The 17,897-nt window shown below is 35.1% G+C and overlaps 1 long non-coding RNA gene across 1 annotated transcript in view; it reads left to right on the top strand.

Moving 5' to 3' along the window:
• Positions 1 to 443: 443 nt before the first annotated feature.
• The window catches only part of LOC123605857, a 43,314-nt gene continuing 25,860 nt past the window's right edge, over positions 444 to 17,897 (top strand). The window contains exons 1-3 of the long non-coding RNA XR_006715968.1: positions 444 to 547; positions 1,027 to 1,185; positions 11,510 to 11,560. This is a non-coding gene — a long non-coding RNA (uncharacterized LOC123605857). The remainder of the gene's footprint in view (positions 548 to 1,026; positions 1,186 to 11,509; positions 11,561 to 17,897) is intronic.

Consider the following 17,897-nt stretch of genomic DNA (forward strand, 5'->3'; position numbering starts at 1 on the left):
AGTCCTGACCCATCTTCATGCTTTCTCTTTTGTTTAACGATATCATCATTCACCCAATCAACAATTTCAAAATCTTGAACTCTTCATTAATTTTCCTTCTTTCTCATCATGTCAGCAATTCTATTGGTTTCATCTTGACCAAGCATTTAACTTCCCTTCTTTTTCCAAAACGCAATGTCTCCGCCAATGTTAAAACCTGCTTTTATTGTTACGGTGTTTTCTTACAGAACCATTTATTTTAAAATACCCCTTTTTCTTAATCTACCTGAGGCATCGCTGCCTCAGCAAAAATTTTCCATTTCATCTCTAAATGTGACTGTATTAGTTAAGATAGAAATTCAGCTGTGTGCTGTAGAACTCTATGACAATATTTATTGAATGGGTATAGGCATTTCTTTTTTCTTATCATGGTTGGTGTTTTGGCATTCCTCCATTATCCAGGGACCATGGTTTCTCCTATCTCCTTTGTCCTCGGTCCGTTGAATCATTTGAGATGACATGCTACTGTGAACATGGTGCAAGCTGAGGGTGGAGGAAGAATGTAAAGGTAGGAATAAGCATTGCATACTTTAGCTTATATCTCATTGAATTCTATCTTAGTTATATGGACATACTTCGCATTCACAGACGACTGGCTAGTTGTACCAGCCTAGACAGTACACCACTCGAATTTCCCTTCAAGGGAAAAGGGTACTTAGCTGATGGCCTCCACTTGCCACACATTTGGGAACCACCGGTGTTCAAACTGAGGCTATACTCCCTCGCAGCCGTATCCAGCTAATGACTTAGTATGAGGGTATACTGGAACCAGGCCATTCCTTCCCAACATATGAGAACATTTCTAACCGTCTTTCTTCTGGAGCTCTCTGTAACCCTAGGTAAATATTTCTTAGAACTGCACTGCGGTCTGAAACTTTCTCACTCGATCCTACTTCCTTCCTTCTCTCAGTTCACAGATGTCAAACCTAAATCTCTGTCTCAAGACCATCCCTGCCTCATGTTGCTTCTCTCCTTTATCCTTTACAGGCATTTCCTTCAATACATGTTTTGAGTGGAAAATTCATCTTGTTATCTGCCTTCTAGAGGATCAAATTCGGCCAGCAATAGCCCAACTTAAATCAAGAGTGCTAATATTTTGATAATGAAAGAGACATCCATGCTGGGGAGCCATCAGCTGTCTCTGCTGTAAGTAAGATGTCTGCAGTAGTTTTCTAGAACCTACAATAAAGTTTTAAAAAGTAGCTGCAGATGAATACTAATTATCAGAGTGGTAGTAGTTCGCATACAAGAAAAAAATATTCTCATTAATGCTGTAAAATATTAGTATGTAAAGAGCTCTGCTTTGAGAACCTCTTGAGTATGTATGGCACAAAATGTTTTTAACTTCTCTAGTGGATTCTGATATTAAATAAGCATCAGTTCAAAAGCAAGTCTGCAATTGGCAACATGTGAGATGTTGAGTAGGTCACTAAATCTCCCCAAATCTTTGCTTCTGGATTCATTAAAAGTGGGTATGAATTCTTTTCCATTAATGTTATTATAATATACAGTGAGACACTGAAGAATACAAAAGACTTAGCAAAGTGCCTACACAGAGAGAATTTCTCCTTCCTCCTCCTCCTCTTTGCTATTACTATTGTATTATTGCTGCTATTATTATTATTATTATTATTATTATTATTTTGTCTGCAACATCCTGAGCTATTTCTTTATTTTGAAAATCCCAGTGTCTGGGGGAATTGCCTCTCATACATTTGGCCTCTATATAATTAGTGTTTACAGCATGATGGAATAAAATTATGTTTGAACCTTTGTGAGACGTTTATGAGATTTTCCAGATATACCTGGAAACACAGCTTTCTGGAGGCGACTGAAGTTGTTCATTATGAAGTGTGAACAAGAACTGACGAAATGTGAATGGCCATTTTTCATGTGCAATCACCTCTCATTTGTTTTATCGATTGTTGCAGTCTTTGAGTGCTTAAATTACTTTTTTTGATGTTGTACCTTAGGCTGCTCTGAATTTGGCTGAAACTCAGTTTTTTATCTCATTATTGGCACTCTTGAATAAAACCAGGAGGGCATGCCGCCTCAGAAGAAAACCTGCTAGTTAGATGGGACCATGGGCGGGCAGACCTGATCTCTGTAATACCAACATGAAATACAAAAGACAGGACATTATTGATTCTTTGGGAAATGACCTAATATCTTTGTGCCCCAGTCTTCTTTTGTTAAACGAGGCTAATACTAAATCATAGATGTCATGTGATGATTAAATTATACACAAAAACTGCTTTCACCATGCCTGTTACATAGTAAGTTGCATCTAGTGTCTGCTGCTCGGGTATTATTCTGGGCAAAATTTGCAAGACAATGAGCTCTATAAAATTTTATGTGTTGTTTAAGCTAATAAGATGATCAAAAATTCTCCTGACAATTTCTTGACAAGGAAGTGCTCTGGAAATTATCATTGAGGAATAAATCTCCCTTTCTTTCTAACCTCTGGGGGGACTAGCCATGCTTGGATTGAACAATAGTCCTTGTCTTCTTACAGGTAGCAACTTAGAAATGCCTCAACAACTAAGCTCATGCTCTGGGAAAGGCAATTCAGGGAGCAATAAAACTCATGAAAGAAGCCACATATTATCAATAAATTCAATTGTTTTCTAAATATGTGTTGCTAAACTCTGAAGAGGAGGGTTTTAATGGGGGCTAGACCAAGGCACTGTGATGTTACAACTGTGGTGGTTCCTTGAGGCAGAAAAACAGGACAGATAATAGCAATTCTCCAGGGCCTTGAATTCAATCCATCTGTGTCTTCAAACTGAAAAGAAGGGAAAGTTCATTAAAAATGGAGTTGGAAAGCCCTGGAGAGGGAGCTTTCATTCTCTACCCCTCATGGTAAGAAGGCACCTCGCCTTCCCCAACAGGAAGAAGCTTACTTTATAAACCCCAGCAGAAGGAAGGAAGAATTTCTCCTAGTCCAGCAACAGCCCAGCCAATGAGAAACTACCACACTCCAGCAATTGAGAAACTGTAACAGAACCTCACAGTTTCAGCTTTTCCCCTATAAAAGCAAGCCCCTCTCAGCTCTTCTCCAGACTTGCTGATGGTTAGGCATAGTTTGCTTGTTCTGAATTGCAATTCTTTGTTATTCTCAAGTAATGTTTTTTTTTTGTTTTTGTTTTGTTTTGTTTTGTTTTTTTGCAAAATAGCTGGCTCTTATTTTCTCAAGGTCAACATTATGTGGTGATCAGAGAAGGATCCAGAAATGATGAACCCTTAAGGAACTAAACCCAGTAAACTGTGAAGTACCCACCTGAGCCCTTTGTGCTCTCTGCTTTTGCAAGTTGTCTTTCCTTTAGGTTTGGGAAGTCTCTCAGATCTGAGCTCCCTCCTTTTGTTGGAACTCTGACTCTCTTTGGGATCTGTTTAAAAGTTTTTGTCTTTACTGGTGAGTATTCCATTGTTTTTGCTTTTAATGAAACTCTGATTTGTAATACTGGGATTTCAATCTGCCAGACTCTCTCAGGAGTATCGTTTTTGGGGACCCCAGCCAGTTTGTGTTTAAAAACTGTGGTCTCTCCTCATGTGAATTCTTAACTAATTGTATTAACTTAACCAAGTTACTTTCATAATTTCAGTGGCCATTAGGGGAACTTCCTTCCCAAACTTACTCTTCTCAGAACTATATTAGAAGACCATACCTCTACAATAAAACTGAATGGCACACTTACTTCAATTGGTATTTGTGAGGTTTCCAAGTATATTCAGAACTCTAAAATTTCTTTTTTACAAAATACCCTTTCTAAATTGACCAAGGCAAAAAAAAAAAGTAAAAAGGCATCAAAGTCCTCTTTGCTCCCTCCTCCCATGCTTCATTCTCTTCCCCTGTGGCACCTCTGAATACCCTTCACCTCTTCATGTAACCCTGTCAATGAACTTAGAAACTGCACCTTTAAAATCAGACCCACTGAGGATTCTTATACTAAGGCCCTAATCTTTTATGTCCCTTGGACTGAGGCTTAATTGTGAACCATTCTTCCCAAAGTAACTGAGGATCCCCACAAATTTGCTGAGGTATTTAATATAGTCTTTCAAATTTAGTTTTCTCCAATGTGTACCAATTAGCTCACATGCTCACTGGCGAAGGCCAGGCCAGACACTGAATGAAAACAACTAATTGGGATCCTGAAAATCTCTAGAACTTCAGGTAAGAGACCAACTCCCTGCCATGTTATATGATTGGACCTTGTTATATGATCTGGCAGCCGCTAAGTAATGTCACCTGGCAATCTTTAGGGTTTTTCCAAAACTTGTCGACTGGAATAAATTTCAGGCTTGTACTTGGAAACTCAGGAAACCTGTGCATGCTTCCAAATTGTTTTTTAGGAAAATTCTGGCCTTCCTCTGGATGTTGAATCCACTCATGTGGCCTTTAACTCTATAGTAATTAATAGACTGAACTGGGATCTTTCTCTACTATTTAAGAGGATCAGGGTAGAATAAAAAATCTATGTCTGCTCCTCTTTAGTTACCAAATAAGTTCCCCCATACCATAGATGATTGAACTAAAAAGACTGCTAAAATCCTCCAATTCTTAACTCCAACAAATGGAGGCCCTTAAGCAAAACACTCTCCACCCAACCCGTTCTCTGCCACCATTGCAAAAGCCAGGACACTGGGTCATAGATTGTTGCAAACTTAGTGCTGTAGGAATCTTCAGTCCTCTAAACGAGCCTTAGCTTAGTTACTGGCTTCAAAGACCTACAGGGGCTGTTTCCACTACTCCCTCTTCTCTGGCTCCGAAAAGCAATTCTCCACACTGGGAATGAATAGCTAAACAGCTCTTGACTCAGAGCACTACAAGTCTTAGTTCCTCCACTCCTGTTTGTTTATCAGGTAGAGATTTCTTGGAGAAATATGCCAGAATTCCTTTCTCCCAAAAGGGAGCGATAACTCTAGAATCTAACAGTAGAACCAAAGTAGCCAACCAGATGAATCAAATGACCCTTCGAAATCTTTTATTTGCTTCATCTCGGATGACATTAAGGCTAATTTTAAGGATATTGACCATTTGTCCCTATTGGATCAGCTGTAAGGTATCCAACCATAATATAAGATTGTAAGGCTCTGGGCCTCACTATCTCCTGGACTAGCATCCTTCATCACCCATAGGTGCTTTTGTCCCCAGTTACCCAAAACTCAGTGCTAAAGAGCAATTGGATATACCTATTTGGTAACATGGAGAGTAAAAAGAAATAACATCCATTTAAAAAATTTTTTTTCAACGTTTATTTATTTTTGGGACAGAGAGAGACAGAGCATGAACAGGGGAGGGGCAGAGAGAGAGGGAGATACATTATCGGAAACAGGCTCCAGGCTCTGAGCCATCAGCCCAGAGCCTGACGCGGGGCTCGAACTCACGGACCGCGAGATCGTGACCTGGCTGAAGTCGGACGCTTAACGGACTGCGCCACCCAGGCGCCCCAAAATAACATCCATTTAAAAACATCAGAAAATGATTAACACATATTTTTTACGTTAGTAAAATTAGTGGCAGTACAAAAATTGTCAGTGTTCAGCTCAATGAATGTTCACTGAATAAATGAAATTTCACTCAGTGAAATTTCAATGAATTCGAATATCTCAAACACTATTCAGATGAAGAGAGAGAACATTACTAAAGCCCCTGAGGTATAATGTCTCTTTTGTGATCACTGTCTCTGATAGGCAATGCCATCCTGCCTCTAATTCTAGAATTACCTCAGCCTGACTCTAATTCTAAAATTACCTCAAACAGTTAAAGTAGTACCTGGCAGGGGCACCTGGGTGGCTCAGTCGGTTGAGGATCCGTCTTCAGCTCAGGTCATGATCTCGCAGTCCGTGAGTTCGGGCCCTGCGTCGGGCTCTGCACTGACAGCTTGGATTCTGGAGCCTGCTTCAAATTCTGGGTCTCCCTCTCTCTCTCTGCCCTTATCCCACTCATGCTCTGTCTTTCTCTCTCTCTGTGTCAAAAATAAATAAACATTAAAAAAAATTTTAACGTTGTACTTGTCAGGTAATTTAAAAAGAAGAAAAATATTATAAACAACAACAACAACAACAACCCTCAAACCTGAAGTCAGATATTAGTGATGAAGTAGATTGTGACCTACTAACAGAGCAGTTTATCAGGGCAATCAAATAAAATAGTAATCTACGTACGCCTGACTATATAACATCAAAATAAATAACAAATTTTGATATAATTATCAATAAATTGACAAAGCCACAACTATATAATTTCTTGTATTTAACTTCCTATTTTGGAAGTAAATGATATTTGATCATTTATTTCACACACACATACACTTATACTCCTATTTTTTATTTATTAATTTTTTTTTTCTGGTAAGGGGAAGCACTCTGGCTCCTAGACTACTAGCATAAAATGTATATGACTTGAAGATAGACAATACAACTGTAAAAGTTCTGATTTGATATTTTTACAGAGCATTTTTAAAAAAATATTTTAGAGAGAGAGTACACATGCAGGGAAGAGAAAGAGAATCTTTTTTTCCTTTTTAAGTTTAATATGAGAGAGACAGAACATAAGCAGGGGAGGGGCAGAGAGAGAGAATCCCAAGCAGGTTCTATAGGAGCTGCACAGAGCCAGAAGTGGGGCTTGAACTCATGAAACTGTGAGATCATGACCTGAGCTGAAATCAAGAGTCCAATACTTAACTGACTGAGCCACCCAGGCTCCCCTGGGAGAGAGAATCTTAAGCAGGCTCCATGCTCAGTGCAGAGCCTGACACGGGACTCCATCCCATGACCCTTGAATCATGACACTTGGATCAAAGTCAAGAGTCAGAGGCTCAACTGACTGAGCCACTCAGGTGCCCCTTATAGAGCATTTTAAATAATTAAACTTTACTAATATTAATTCATCATGAGTAGGAAAAATAAACATCTCTCATTCTACATAACCTATTGCCTATAGTTATGGTTCAAGAACAGATTATTCTGAATGTACAGCCCTGGAAACAATACCTATCCAGACACAATTCAGTAAGACTGTTCCTCAGCAAATGTGTGATCTAGTCAATTCCCATAAGTTTTCTTAAAGCCGTTCAAAGATATTTCTGTAATGTGGAACTTTATAAAGAACTGCATATAATTTGAGAATTTTGGAACACATTTTAATTAAATTACCTTGTCCTGTGTCTATCATCAATCTATCTTTAATCTATCATTATTCTGTTTAGTTATTTAATCTCCTAAAGCCTCAATAACTGCAACTATAGCTACGGCTTGGTATTTATTCATTCATCCATCAAATATTTATTGATGTTACTATGTGTATGGAATTCTAGGCACTGATGAGAAATAGTGGGCTTACATTTTCATGTTATAGGTTTCTGATAAAATATAAAATTTTGAGTTTATTTTGGTTCATGTATAGATTCTTTTGGTTCAGAATATGTTTTATGGTTCTCCATGTTTTTATGTGGCTTGCTGATCTATTACCAAGTATGGCCTGGAGTTTTTCTTGATGCACTTATGCCTGGAAAATTTCCCTTGAGTATATTATGGTAAATAATTGTCAGAAAGTTTCTGGCACTTGACAAAAAATAACACACCAGTATATACAAAATGAAAATTGGGCCCAAACCATAACATTTTTATTACTCCTTTTTTTCTGTTGTTATATTTATTATTGCTGAAAATTATTTATTTACTATCAAACACCTTTTATTTCCATTGCTATATATGAAAATGAAAGCTCAGAATTTTGCTGTCTACCTATAAACACCATATTTATTCAATCAGTACACTGGAGATTCAGTGCCATATTAACACAGACGACATAAGATATTTTTACAAGTTTACTGAGAAGTATTTACTAGATATATTGAAAGGAAAGAGACAAAAATCGCTAAACAGGTCTATGAAGAAATTATTTTGATTAAACGTTATATTTTATGTATTGTCCATTTTAATTGAGCATTTTTTTTTAGTAGTAAGCTACACCTTATTTAATAAAACTTAAGATAAACAAAGGTGTCTGGCCTGTTATGTCTCCTTGGGGAATAATTTTGTTACTTTGCACAATTTCCAACTTTTGTAAATATTATCAAGACACTTAGATTTTACAAATCTAACTACATATAGGATTTTATGAATAAAATAAATTTGTGCATTATTAAAACTAATTCTTAAAAGCGTTTCATAATAAGGAAGGCTAGATTTTAATTCTTAATGGAGAGAGAGGGGCGGCAACTATTTTCATTAGACATGAGAATATAATTTGATATATTCTACATAGCTTCTAAATTATGAATAGATTTAAATAAAATTATGTATAAAATAAGCATAGCGTGAGGACAGTAATGTTTATTATGGAATATGCTGAAATATAAAATGATTGTGAAACAGAATGAAATAATTTTTCTGTAAACACTCAAAATACATGCAAAATTATATTTATTTTCCCATTTTCCCATTTTTCCATTTCAAATTATTTACACTAACTTCCACAATTTCACAAGTTAGTAAGATATAATAAATATGCAACAAGAGTGGAGTTAGAATTCAGAATGGGAAATTAAAACAGTACCAGAATATAGTTAAAACTTTAAAAGTTTAAAAAGAATTGATAACCCCAGGGGAAAAAGGACAAACAGTATACAAAAGTAAATCAAATGAATTAGAAACAGGAATTTTGATAAATACATATAAAATATATAAAATAAAGCTGAAACTGGCAAATACAATCAAAAAGTTCAAAAAAGGAGGCAGAGGGGGCACCTGGGTGGCTCAGTCGGTTAAGTGTGCGACTTCAGCTCAGGTCATGATCTAAAGGTTCGTGGGTTCGAGCCCGCGTCTGGCTCTGTGCTGTCAGTTCAGAGCCTGGGGTTTGCTTTGGATTCTCTCTCTCTCTCTCTCTCTCTCTCTCTCTCTCTCTCTCTCTGCCTCTCCCCCACTCATGCTCTGTCTCTATCAAAAAATGAATAAACGTTAAAAAATTAAAAAGAAATTAAAAAAAAAAAAAGAAAAAGGAGGCAGAGGGACACAAAAAGAAGTAATGAGTTCAAGGATATCACAATCTTGTACTCAAAACCCTTGGCTCCAGATATATTTTGATGTCAGAACTTTAGAGAATTTAGAACTGTAGTGAGGACATATATTATTACATTTCCAACAATAATAAAATGATTTGTATTATAAAATGTTGTCCATATTCTTCCATTTCAAGGACCTGTTATAATTTTGACACAAATGAAGCGCATAAAGAAAACTCTTGCCAAATCCCACCGCTAAAAGTAAAATTCAAAATAACAATCAATTTCAGTTCCGTATAGTGTAATTACACTCCTGATTAAGTAAATATATTTTAGGAGTGCAAATACACTTCAATATTAGAACGTACAACAGATTCAGTAAGAAAAAAATTGGCAATCAGTCTATGACAAAATATTTCTTACAAAGTCACTAAGTTTATAAAAATCTTGTTAATGACATCGTTGGTATGGTGGGGAGCATAAAACTGAAGTTTCTACAAGAGAGGGACACAGGAGAGGCTCTCTCATTAAAGAACAAAGTGGTATGACCTGTGACTCTCCTGCTTTCCTTAAAGACTGTTTGAATATTTAAGCCATAGTGGTAACAGGAATAGAAATAGAGGTGCTAAGGAAAGAGAAGTCAAGTATTATTTCCTACATTTTTTGGTGGTATCTAAAAACTTGAGATGATCAGTTAGGAGAAAAGAATGCAGTTATTCTTACAAATCAGAGTTCAGGGAATTGCTTATTATAATCGTCAAGAGCTTCTTTAATACCACCGTGACCAGTTAAAGAATATATCAGATAAACCTAATCCATTCATAAGCTTAACAAAAATATAAAACCCTTAAGAATTAGCAACGAGCATAAAAGATATTTAATGCTTTTTCATCAAATTGATTGATGTTTTGAAGCTTGATTTTTAAACTTCATGAAGATGTAGTTTAAATTATTCACATTATAGCCTTATTTGAAACTGTGAAAAATCCCATTCACTTCATCTTTTTTTAACTTATTTATTTTTTAACAATTATTTTTTGAGAGACAGAGAGAGACAGAGCATGAATGGGGGAGGGGCAGAGAGCGAGGGAGTCACAGATTCCGAAGCAGACTCCAGGCTCTGAATTGTCAGCACAGAGCCCAATGGTGGCTTGAACTCAGGAACTTCTCTATCATGACCTGAGCCGAAGTTGGATGCTTAACCAACTGAGCCACCCAGGCACCCCCTCCATTTACTTTAAGTACACAATAACTCAGGAGGAATTATACCAAACTTATAATAGTAAAAAAATATGTTAGTGGAAACAAGAAAAAAGTTAATTGCAAAGTTAAAAAAAGAACAAAACCTCAGGGTACACAAAAAATATATGTAATGATAGCAACTTTCCGAAAATGAGTATGTTTTTATGTTTCTTATATATGTTTGTGTATATGCAACATATGAATGTGATATTTAGTAGGCTTGTGGATATACACATTTAATAGTAAATATACACTACCCAAATTAAAGGCAAATAAAACAACGTATCAATATACTTGCCTTTGTTAGGATTATACATTTCAAACTTTTTTCTTACTCTTGGTAGAATACAAATTTTTCTATAATAATCATAATTGCTTATGTAATTAAAATGCATAAAAGTTAATGCACAAAGTCAGGGCCATGAAAAAACGCATACTAAAATCTTTCATCTTATTAAATATTATTCTTCTGCAGAACTCTAACATTTATAAAAAATAATGTGAATAAGTAATAATAACCAGTTGTTATTAACCACATCCATAAGGTTTTATTCAGGAGAAATCTATCTATCAGTTATGTTCAAATTAGAAAAATGTTTCCTCCTAGTAAACTCCTAGAAGGATTTCCATTAATTTCATTAATAGCATTCTTGCAAATCTTTATGTTAAAAAGTGACAATTTCCATGTGAGTTTTAAAAATACTGTTCCAATAATTATTGTCCAAAATAGTGCACTGTCATCTTCCAATGTTAATTCAGGAAGCTTGGCCAATCGAGCTAGGTCCGAATCCTAGTTAATTGATGGTTAGAGTTAATCCAAGGATAGATTCATAACAAAACAAAATCCAGATTCACAGACACAGAGATTAGAGCAGTGGTTGTTAGAGAGGAAGGGGAGTGACAGGTGGGCAAAATGGATGAATGTGATCAAGAAGGTACACATCTCCAGTTATAAAATAAATCAATTATGATGACGGAAGTCCAGTCAATAATAATGTATTTCCTTTGTATGGTGATAGATGGTAACTACACTTAGGTGGTGAGCAGTTCTCATGGTATACAAATGTCGAATCGCTACACTGCACACATGAAACCAATAGAATATTGCAGGTCAATTATACATCAATAAAATGTAATTAGTGTATAAATATTGCTTTATTGTAAATATACTGATAATGCAAAAGTAGATAAATTAGAATATCCTGCATACTTTTTTCCAGGGGTAACCCGTCTTCATGGTTTGCTTGGTGTCATTCCTGACATTTTCTATGGTAAGGACACTAAATATATATGACATATATAGTCCACTTGTTACATTAATATAATTAAATTATATGGAATGTTTTCTTTTTTTATTTCAAACTTGCTCTTATGTCTTGAAGATATCATATCAGAATATATGAAACGATTACTGTATTTTCGACCATATTTAACTGTTCCCATATTCATAGATAAGGTTGATTCTCCTTTTGGTCTTTGGAAAAACAATTTTTTTAATGTTTATTTCTTTTTGAGAGAGAGACAGAGTGCAAGCAGGAGGAGGGGCAAAGAGAGAGGGAGGTACAGAATCTAAAGCAGGCTCCAGGCTCTGAGCTGTCAGCACAGAGCCTGACGCGGGGCTGGAACTCGTGAACTGCGAGATCATATCTTAGCCGAAGTCAGAGGTTTAATTGACTATGCCACCCAGGTGTGCCCCTTCTTTTAGTCATTTTAAAATAAAACTGCATGACCCAGCAATAACACTGCTAGGAATTTACCCAAGGGATAGAGGAGTGCTGATGCATAGGGCCACTTGTACCCCAATGTTTATAGCAGCACTTTCAACAATAGCCAAATTATAAGAAGAGCCTAAATGTCCATCAACTGATAAATAGATAAAGAAGATGTGGTTTATATATACAATGGAATACTACTTGGCAATGAGAAAGAATGAAATCTGGCCATTTGCAGCAATGTGGATAGAACTGGAGGGTATTATGCTAAGTGAAATAAGTCAGTCAGAGAAAGACAGATACCACATGTTTTCACTCATATGTAGATCTTGAGTAACTTAACAGAAGACCATGGAGGAAGGGAAGCAGAAAAAAAAAAAGTTACAGAGACGGAGAGGGAGGGAGGCAAACCATTAGAGACTCTTAAATACTGAGAACAAACTGAGGGTTGATAGATGGTGGAGGAAAGGGGAAAGTGAGTGATGGGCATTGAGGAGGGTGCTTGTTGGGATGAGCACTGGGTGTTGCATGGAAGCCAATTTGACAATAAATTATATTAAAAAATAAATAAAATTGCAATAGACATACTGTTTATATCTTTTTTCATATGCATACGCATGTAACAGGTTTTTAGCACTGAAATTATACTGAACGATAAGTGCATTTTAAATTTCAGAAAATATAATTATTCCACATCAAGAGTTTGTGCCTATTTATAACATTATCTGTTGATAACCATTCCCTCATATATTCTGCCCTATCCCACTCCTCTTGGGGAAAATTATTTTTATTTACTATGCATTTCTTTTGACCTTATCATTTGTTCATTTTAATGGGACAGTTTAATTTTTTGTATTAATATTCTAAAATACTTTATTCTAGTTTTTAAGATTATGCCTATTATACACTGTCTTATCTATTTTCAATACTTTATGGTATCATATATATTAATTAATAACATGGATTTTCTGTTTTGCTTTGGAAAGACTTCCTCACCCTGACTCAAAATATATGGTGTCAATTGATGTTTACCTTTACATGATGCTACTTACTTGAATTGTATTATCCATGTAAAATTAGTTTTTCTGATTCTTATTAACATATTACATCGAAAATTATTTCTGTTTTGTTTTTTCAATGGTTAGCCATTTTTTAAAAATATTTTATTGACTATTACATCTTTCCCTATTCTTCTGAATTCCAAATATCCATTAAATGTGTCTAGACTACATACTGTTCCAACCAGTACTGTATTATTCACATCAATTTACCTTACTACTTTATTTTTCATCTAATGTTGAAACTTTCAACATTTTCTTTTATTTTTGTCATATTTTTAGTTTTTTAAATGTCTATTTGTTTTGAGACAGAGAGAGCAAGAGCGAGTGAGTGGGGTAGGGAGAAAGGGAGAGGGACAGTCACAAGCAGGCTGCAATGCTGTCAGCTCAGGCTCAGTCTTATGAACAGTGAGATCATGACCTGAGCCAAATCAAGAATCGAATCAAGAGAAATGACTGAGCCCCCCAAGTGCCCCAATTTTTGTCATGTTTTTAATAAAGAATATTTCCTCATCATTTTTGCCTCCAAAGGAAATTTATTATCCAGTTGATTAATTACAAAATCCTTAACAATTTCAATTATGTTGAATATTTTTCTAAAACTTTTTGTTACGTGGGGTGCCTGGGTGGCTCAGTCATTTGGGCATCTGACTTTAGCTCAGATCATGATCTCATGGCTCATGAGCTCAAGCCACACGTCAGGTTCTGTTCTGACAGTTTAGAGCCTGGACCCTGCTTCAAATTCTTTCTCCTTCTCTCTCTGCCCTTTCCCCACTCATGCTCTGTCTCTGTCTCTGTCTCTCTCTCAAAAATAAACACACACACACAAAATAAAACTTTTTGTTATTTGTATAATTATTGTTATTTGTTTAATATTGATTTGTTCAATACAGGAACATTTTATGTCTCTGTGTATTTTTATGTATGTCTTTTGGTATTTAATGCACCAATACTATTTGATTATTCCTATTTTATAATTGTTGATAACATGCAATATGCACTTTAAAATATTTTCATTGGAATAGATTTTGCTGGTATATAGGCAAACTAAGAATTCTAAATTTTCATCTTGAATATGTTATCATGATGAACTTTAAATCTAATTTGGTGTAGTTTTTTTTTTTCTTTTTTCTTTTTTGGTAGTTGATAACATAGGACAAGCATAACTCTGTAAGTAATATCATTAAATGTCTCTGTATATTATACTTTTTTTGTTGTTACTTTTCTTATTCTTCCAACTAGGACTTTAAATTTAAAAAATTTAAAAAAAGTTTTAACGTTAAGTGCAATGTTTCTACTGGAAATAGATACATTTTATTAAAATTAATATATACTTCAAGCCCTATTTACTGATTTTATTTTGTAAAGAATTGCTAGCATATTTTGCAAATGTTTTTGTGTTATCTTTTAAGGTTGCTTGGTGATTTTATGTTTTAATCTGTTAATCTGTGGAATTGTATTGATACTAATTAGCCTCAGATTCCTAGGATTAACCCTACTTAGTTCTATTGAATTAATTTTTTTCAATGCTGTTGGAATTTATTTTTTAATGTTTTATGTAGACTCTTTCAATCTGTTTTTACAAGAGAAATTGACCTGCAAGATGTGTGTGTATGTGTGTGTGTGTGTAATTTTGTCTTGTTTGGGTATCATGCATATGATATCCTCATAAGATGAGCTGGCAAACATATTGTATTTCCCATGTTCTGAAATAGTTTATATGATACGCACTTATTTTTTCTCTAAATATTTGTTAAAAACTCTTTCGTATGTAAATTTTTAAAGGGTGATGATTTTATTAATATTTATCATAATTATTATAATATAATAAGAAAAAAAGAGGCTTTGAGTTCCGAAATGATTGACTTTCTGTAATCTTTCTGCCCTATACATACAAACCATCCTAACTCTTTAAGAAGACAGAAAGAGGGGCATCTGGGTGGCTCAGTCAGTTAAGCATCCGACTCTTGATCTTGGTTCAAGTCACAATCTCATGGTTTGTGTGTTCGAGCCCCGTGTCTGCCATTGGGTTCTGCGCTGACAGCATGGAGCTTGCTTGGGATTCTGGCTCTCCCTCTCTCTGCCCCTCCCGTGCTCACTCTCTCATTCTCTATCTCAAAAATAAACAAATAAAAAATAAGAGGTTAAAAGGCAAAATATTATACACACACACACAAAGTAAGGTAAGACTAGTGAGGGATAGTATTTTTACCTCAGGGCTGCATTATATTTAAAAGTAAATAAAAGTGGGGCGCCTGGGTGGCGCAGTCGGTTAAGCGTCTGACTTCAGCCAGGTCACGATCTCGCGGTCCGTGAGTTCGAGCCCCGCGTCGGGCTCTGGGCTGATGGCTCAGAGCCTGGAGCCTGTTTCCGATTCTGTGTCTCCCTCTCTCTCTGCGCCTTCCCCGTTCACGCTCTGTCTCTCTCTGTCCCAAAAATAAATAAACGTTGAAAAAATTGTTTCTAAAAAAAAAAAAAAAAAAAAAAAAAGTAAATAAAAGTAACCATTTTCATCACTTAGATATCAGCTGTTTAGACCTGTCTTACTATATTCCAGCTATCACTGCCTGTCAGGCTTTCATTGGTCCAGGAACTATCTATACCTATTTATTCATGTATTTGTTATGCACTAAGTAACTGAAGATAAACATTTGACCTGATTTCTTTCTTTATGGATGCATTCTTGTTTAATAAAAAAAAAATAGGAGATTCTTGAGTATTCATGGACTAAATCCAAATGATAGTTTGATCAACCATGAAAACTTTATTAAATCAAGGGGAACATTTGCTTCATTATTTCCTTTCTATAAAATGTTCACAAATGTAAAGAAAGAGCAAAACTAAAACTTGATCAATGAACAAAGGCTTTATCAATTTCACAGTATCTATTTATGTATCTATCATGACCGTAGATAAATTCTCATGAAACTTCACATTCTGATTATTGCCAATACTGTAATTAAAGAGACAAAGGAGTCTTTTGTTTTCCCCTGAATTCCATAGTCAACGACAACACTAATAGCTTAGTTGATTATAGCACACTTTGTATTTTGTAAAAGCTCAAATCATGGCTGTTCTTTCTCCATTTGCTTTATCAAATTATTTATAAAGATAGTTTTAAGCAAGTATATATTTTACTCAATATATGCAGGAAAGAAAATTCGGGTCCCTCAGTCTTCCAAAGCTGATATTTTATATATTTAAATCTTTGTCAAAAGTACTTATTGTCAATGATATATGTTACAAGTAATGTCGTGACCTCACTTGATGATGTTAGACTAACATTAAATTTATAATCAGAATCTTTTCGTATTATAAACAAAAACAATGACTCATACTTGATTTTAGCACATTGCTCTACAGTTGGTATGTTGGTTATTAGTGGAAAATATGCTTGGGCAATTGTTTAGTTGAAAGGTGCATTTGTATTTTGTTTAATTATAAAAAAAGACATTTCTGTGAAGTTAGAAAAAAAAGTATACATTCAGTATTATATGAATAATTTGGAGGCTCACTGGCATGCAGAAATCATTGGATATAGTGGATTTCAAACTTCTAGGGAAACACACAAAATTTCTCTTACATTATAATATGCAATGAGCATTTATAGTCCAAATCCCATGCTGGAATTGTGGAAATAACACATTGGCATTAAAACTTGATATCAGATATTATAGAAAGGAATAAAGAAAAATTTATGGGTTTTTAAAAGTTTATTGATTGTTTATGTTTTAGTAATTTTTACACCCATGTAGGGCTCGAACTCCTGACCTGACCCCAAAATCAAGAGTCATATGGTCTTCTGACTGAGCCAGCCAGGTACCCCTTCATATTCTTAACAGAATTCTGCATTTACTTCATCTGAATATGTTATCAAATAACCAAAAGAAACAGCAAATACAACTACTTCACCCAACAGGAAATTGTATTCTGAATAGTTTAAACATAATTCTAACCAACCTATGTCTTAATATAGGGGTAAATATTATCAAATAGCATTCTATTTTATAATGGTCAATGTAGGTTTATTCATATACCAATGAATGCAAAATTCAGTGGGGAAAATTGTTAATTTAAGACACCCAAACTTCCAAATATAAACAGAAAACAATGCTAAAGGACTTGAATTTTACTTAAATTGACTAGCATTGCCGATAGTATGAAATTAGTAATAATTGGTTATTAACCTTGAAGACTGGGTGAATAGAGGATTGACTGCACAAAACATAGTGCTACTGAACTGCAAAGTGTTACTGATGACCTTTGTGCTTCTTAGTGAAATTTAAAGTATAGATTTTTATTTCTAAACTCTGATATGGTTTGGGATTTAGTTACCTTGGAGACTGCCTCTCTACCCTTGCCAGAAAAAGGATCATTTGAAGGTTCCTGTTGTTTCCAGCTCAAAACAATTGAGAAAATAACAGTTTCTTTTGAAATATACTCATAGTTCAAAATTTCTACAGTAAAATGCATCAGGAATATAAATTTCACGTTATCAATAGCTGTGTACCACTGTTAATATAATAACCTACCTTTCTTGAATGCACATTTTGTGACCAGCACTATCATAAGACTTTATAGATAATACCACTTGAAAGTCATAAGAAAAACAACCTGTATGTTAAGACTATGCCCCTCCCCCCTTAAATAGGAACACATTGAGCTTGTTGAACATATATGTTCAGGGTAGAGCTTCCAGGCTATTCCAGACCATGTGTTCTCCTTACTCTCTTTCCTGATTCTCATGTCTGTGTACTTCAAAAAGAGTTTACCTTAGTTGTTATAAACTACAGTGTGATTGAGCACACGTGTAACAGGGACACTATTTCTACAATCAC

The sequence above is a fragment of the Leopardus geoffroyi genome, chromosome A1, assembly GCF_018350155.1.
Source record: "Leopardus geoffroyi isolate Oge1 chromosome A1, O.geoffroyi_Oge1_pat1.0, whole genome shotgun sequence".
Taxonomy (NCBI): domain Eukaryota; kingdom Metazoa; phylum Chordata; class Mammalia; order Carnivora; family Felidae; genus Leopardus; species Leopardus geoffroyi.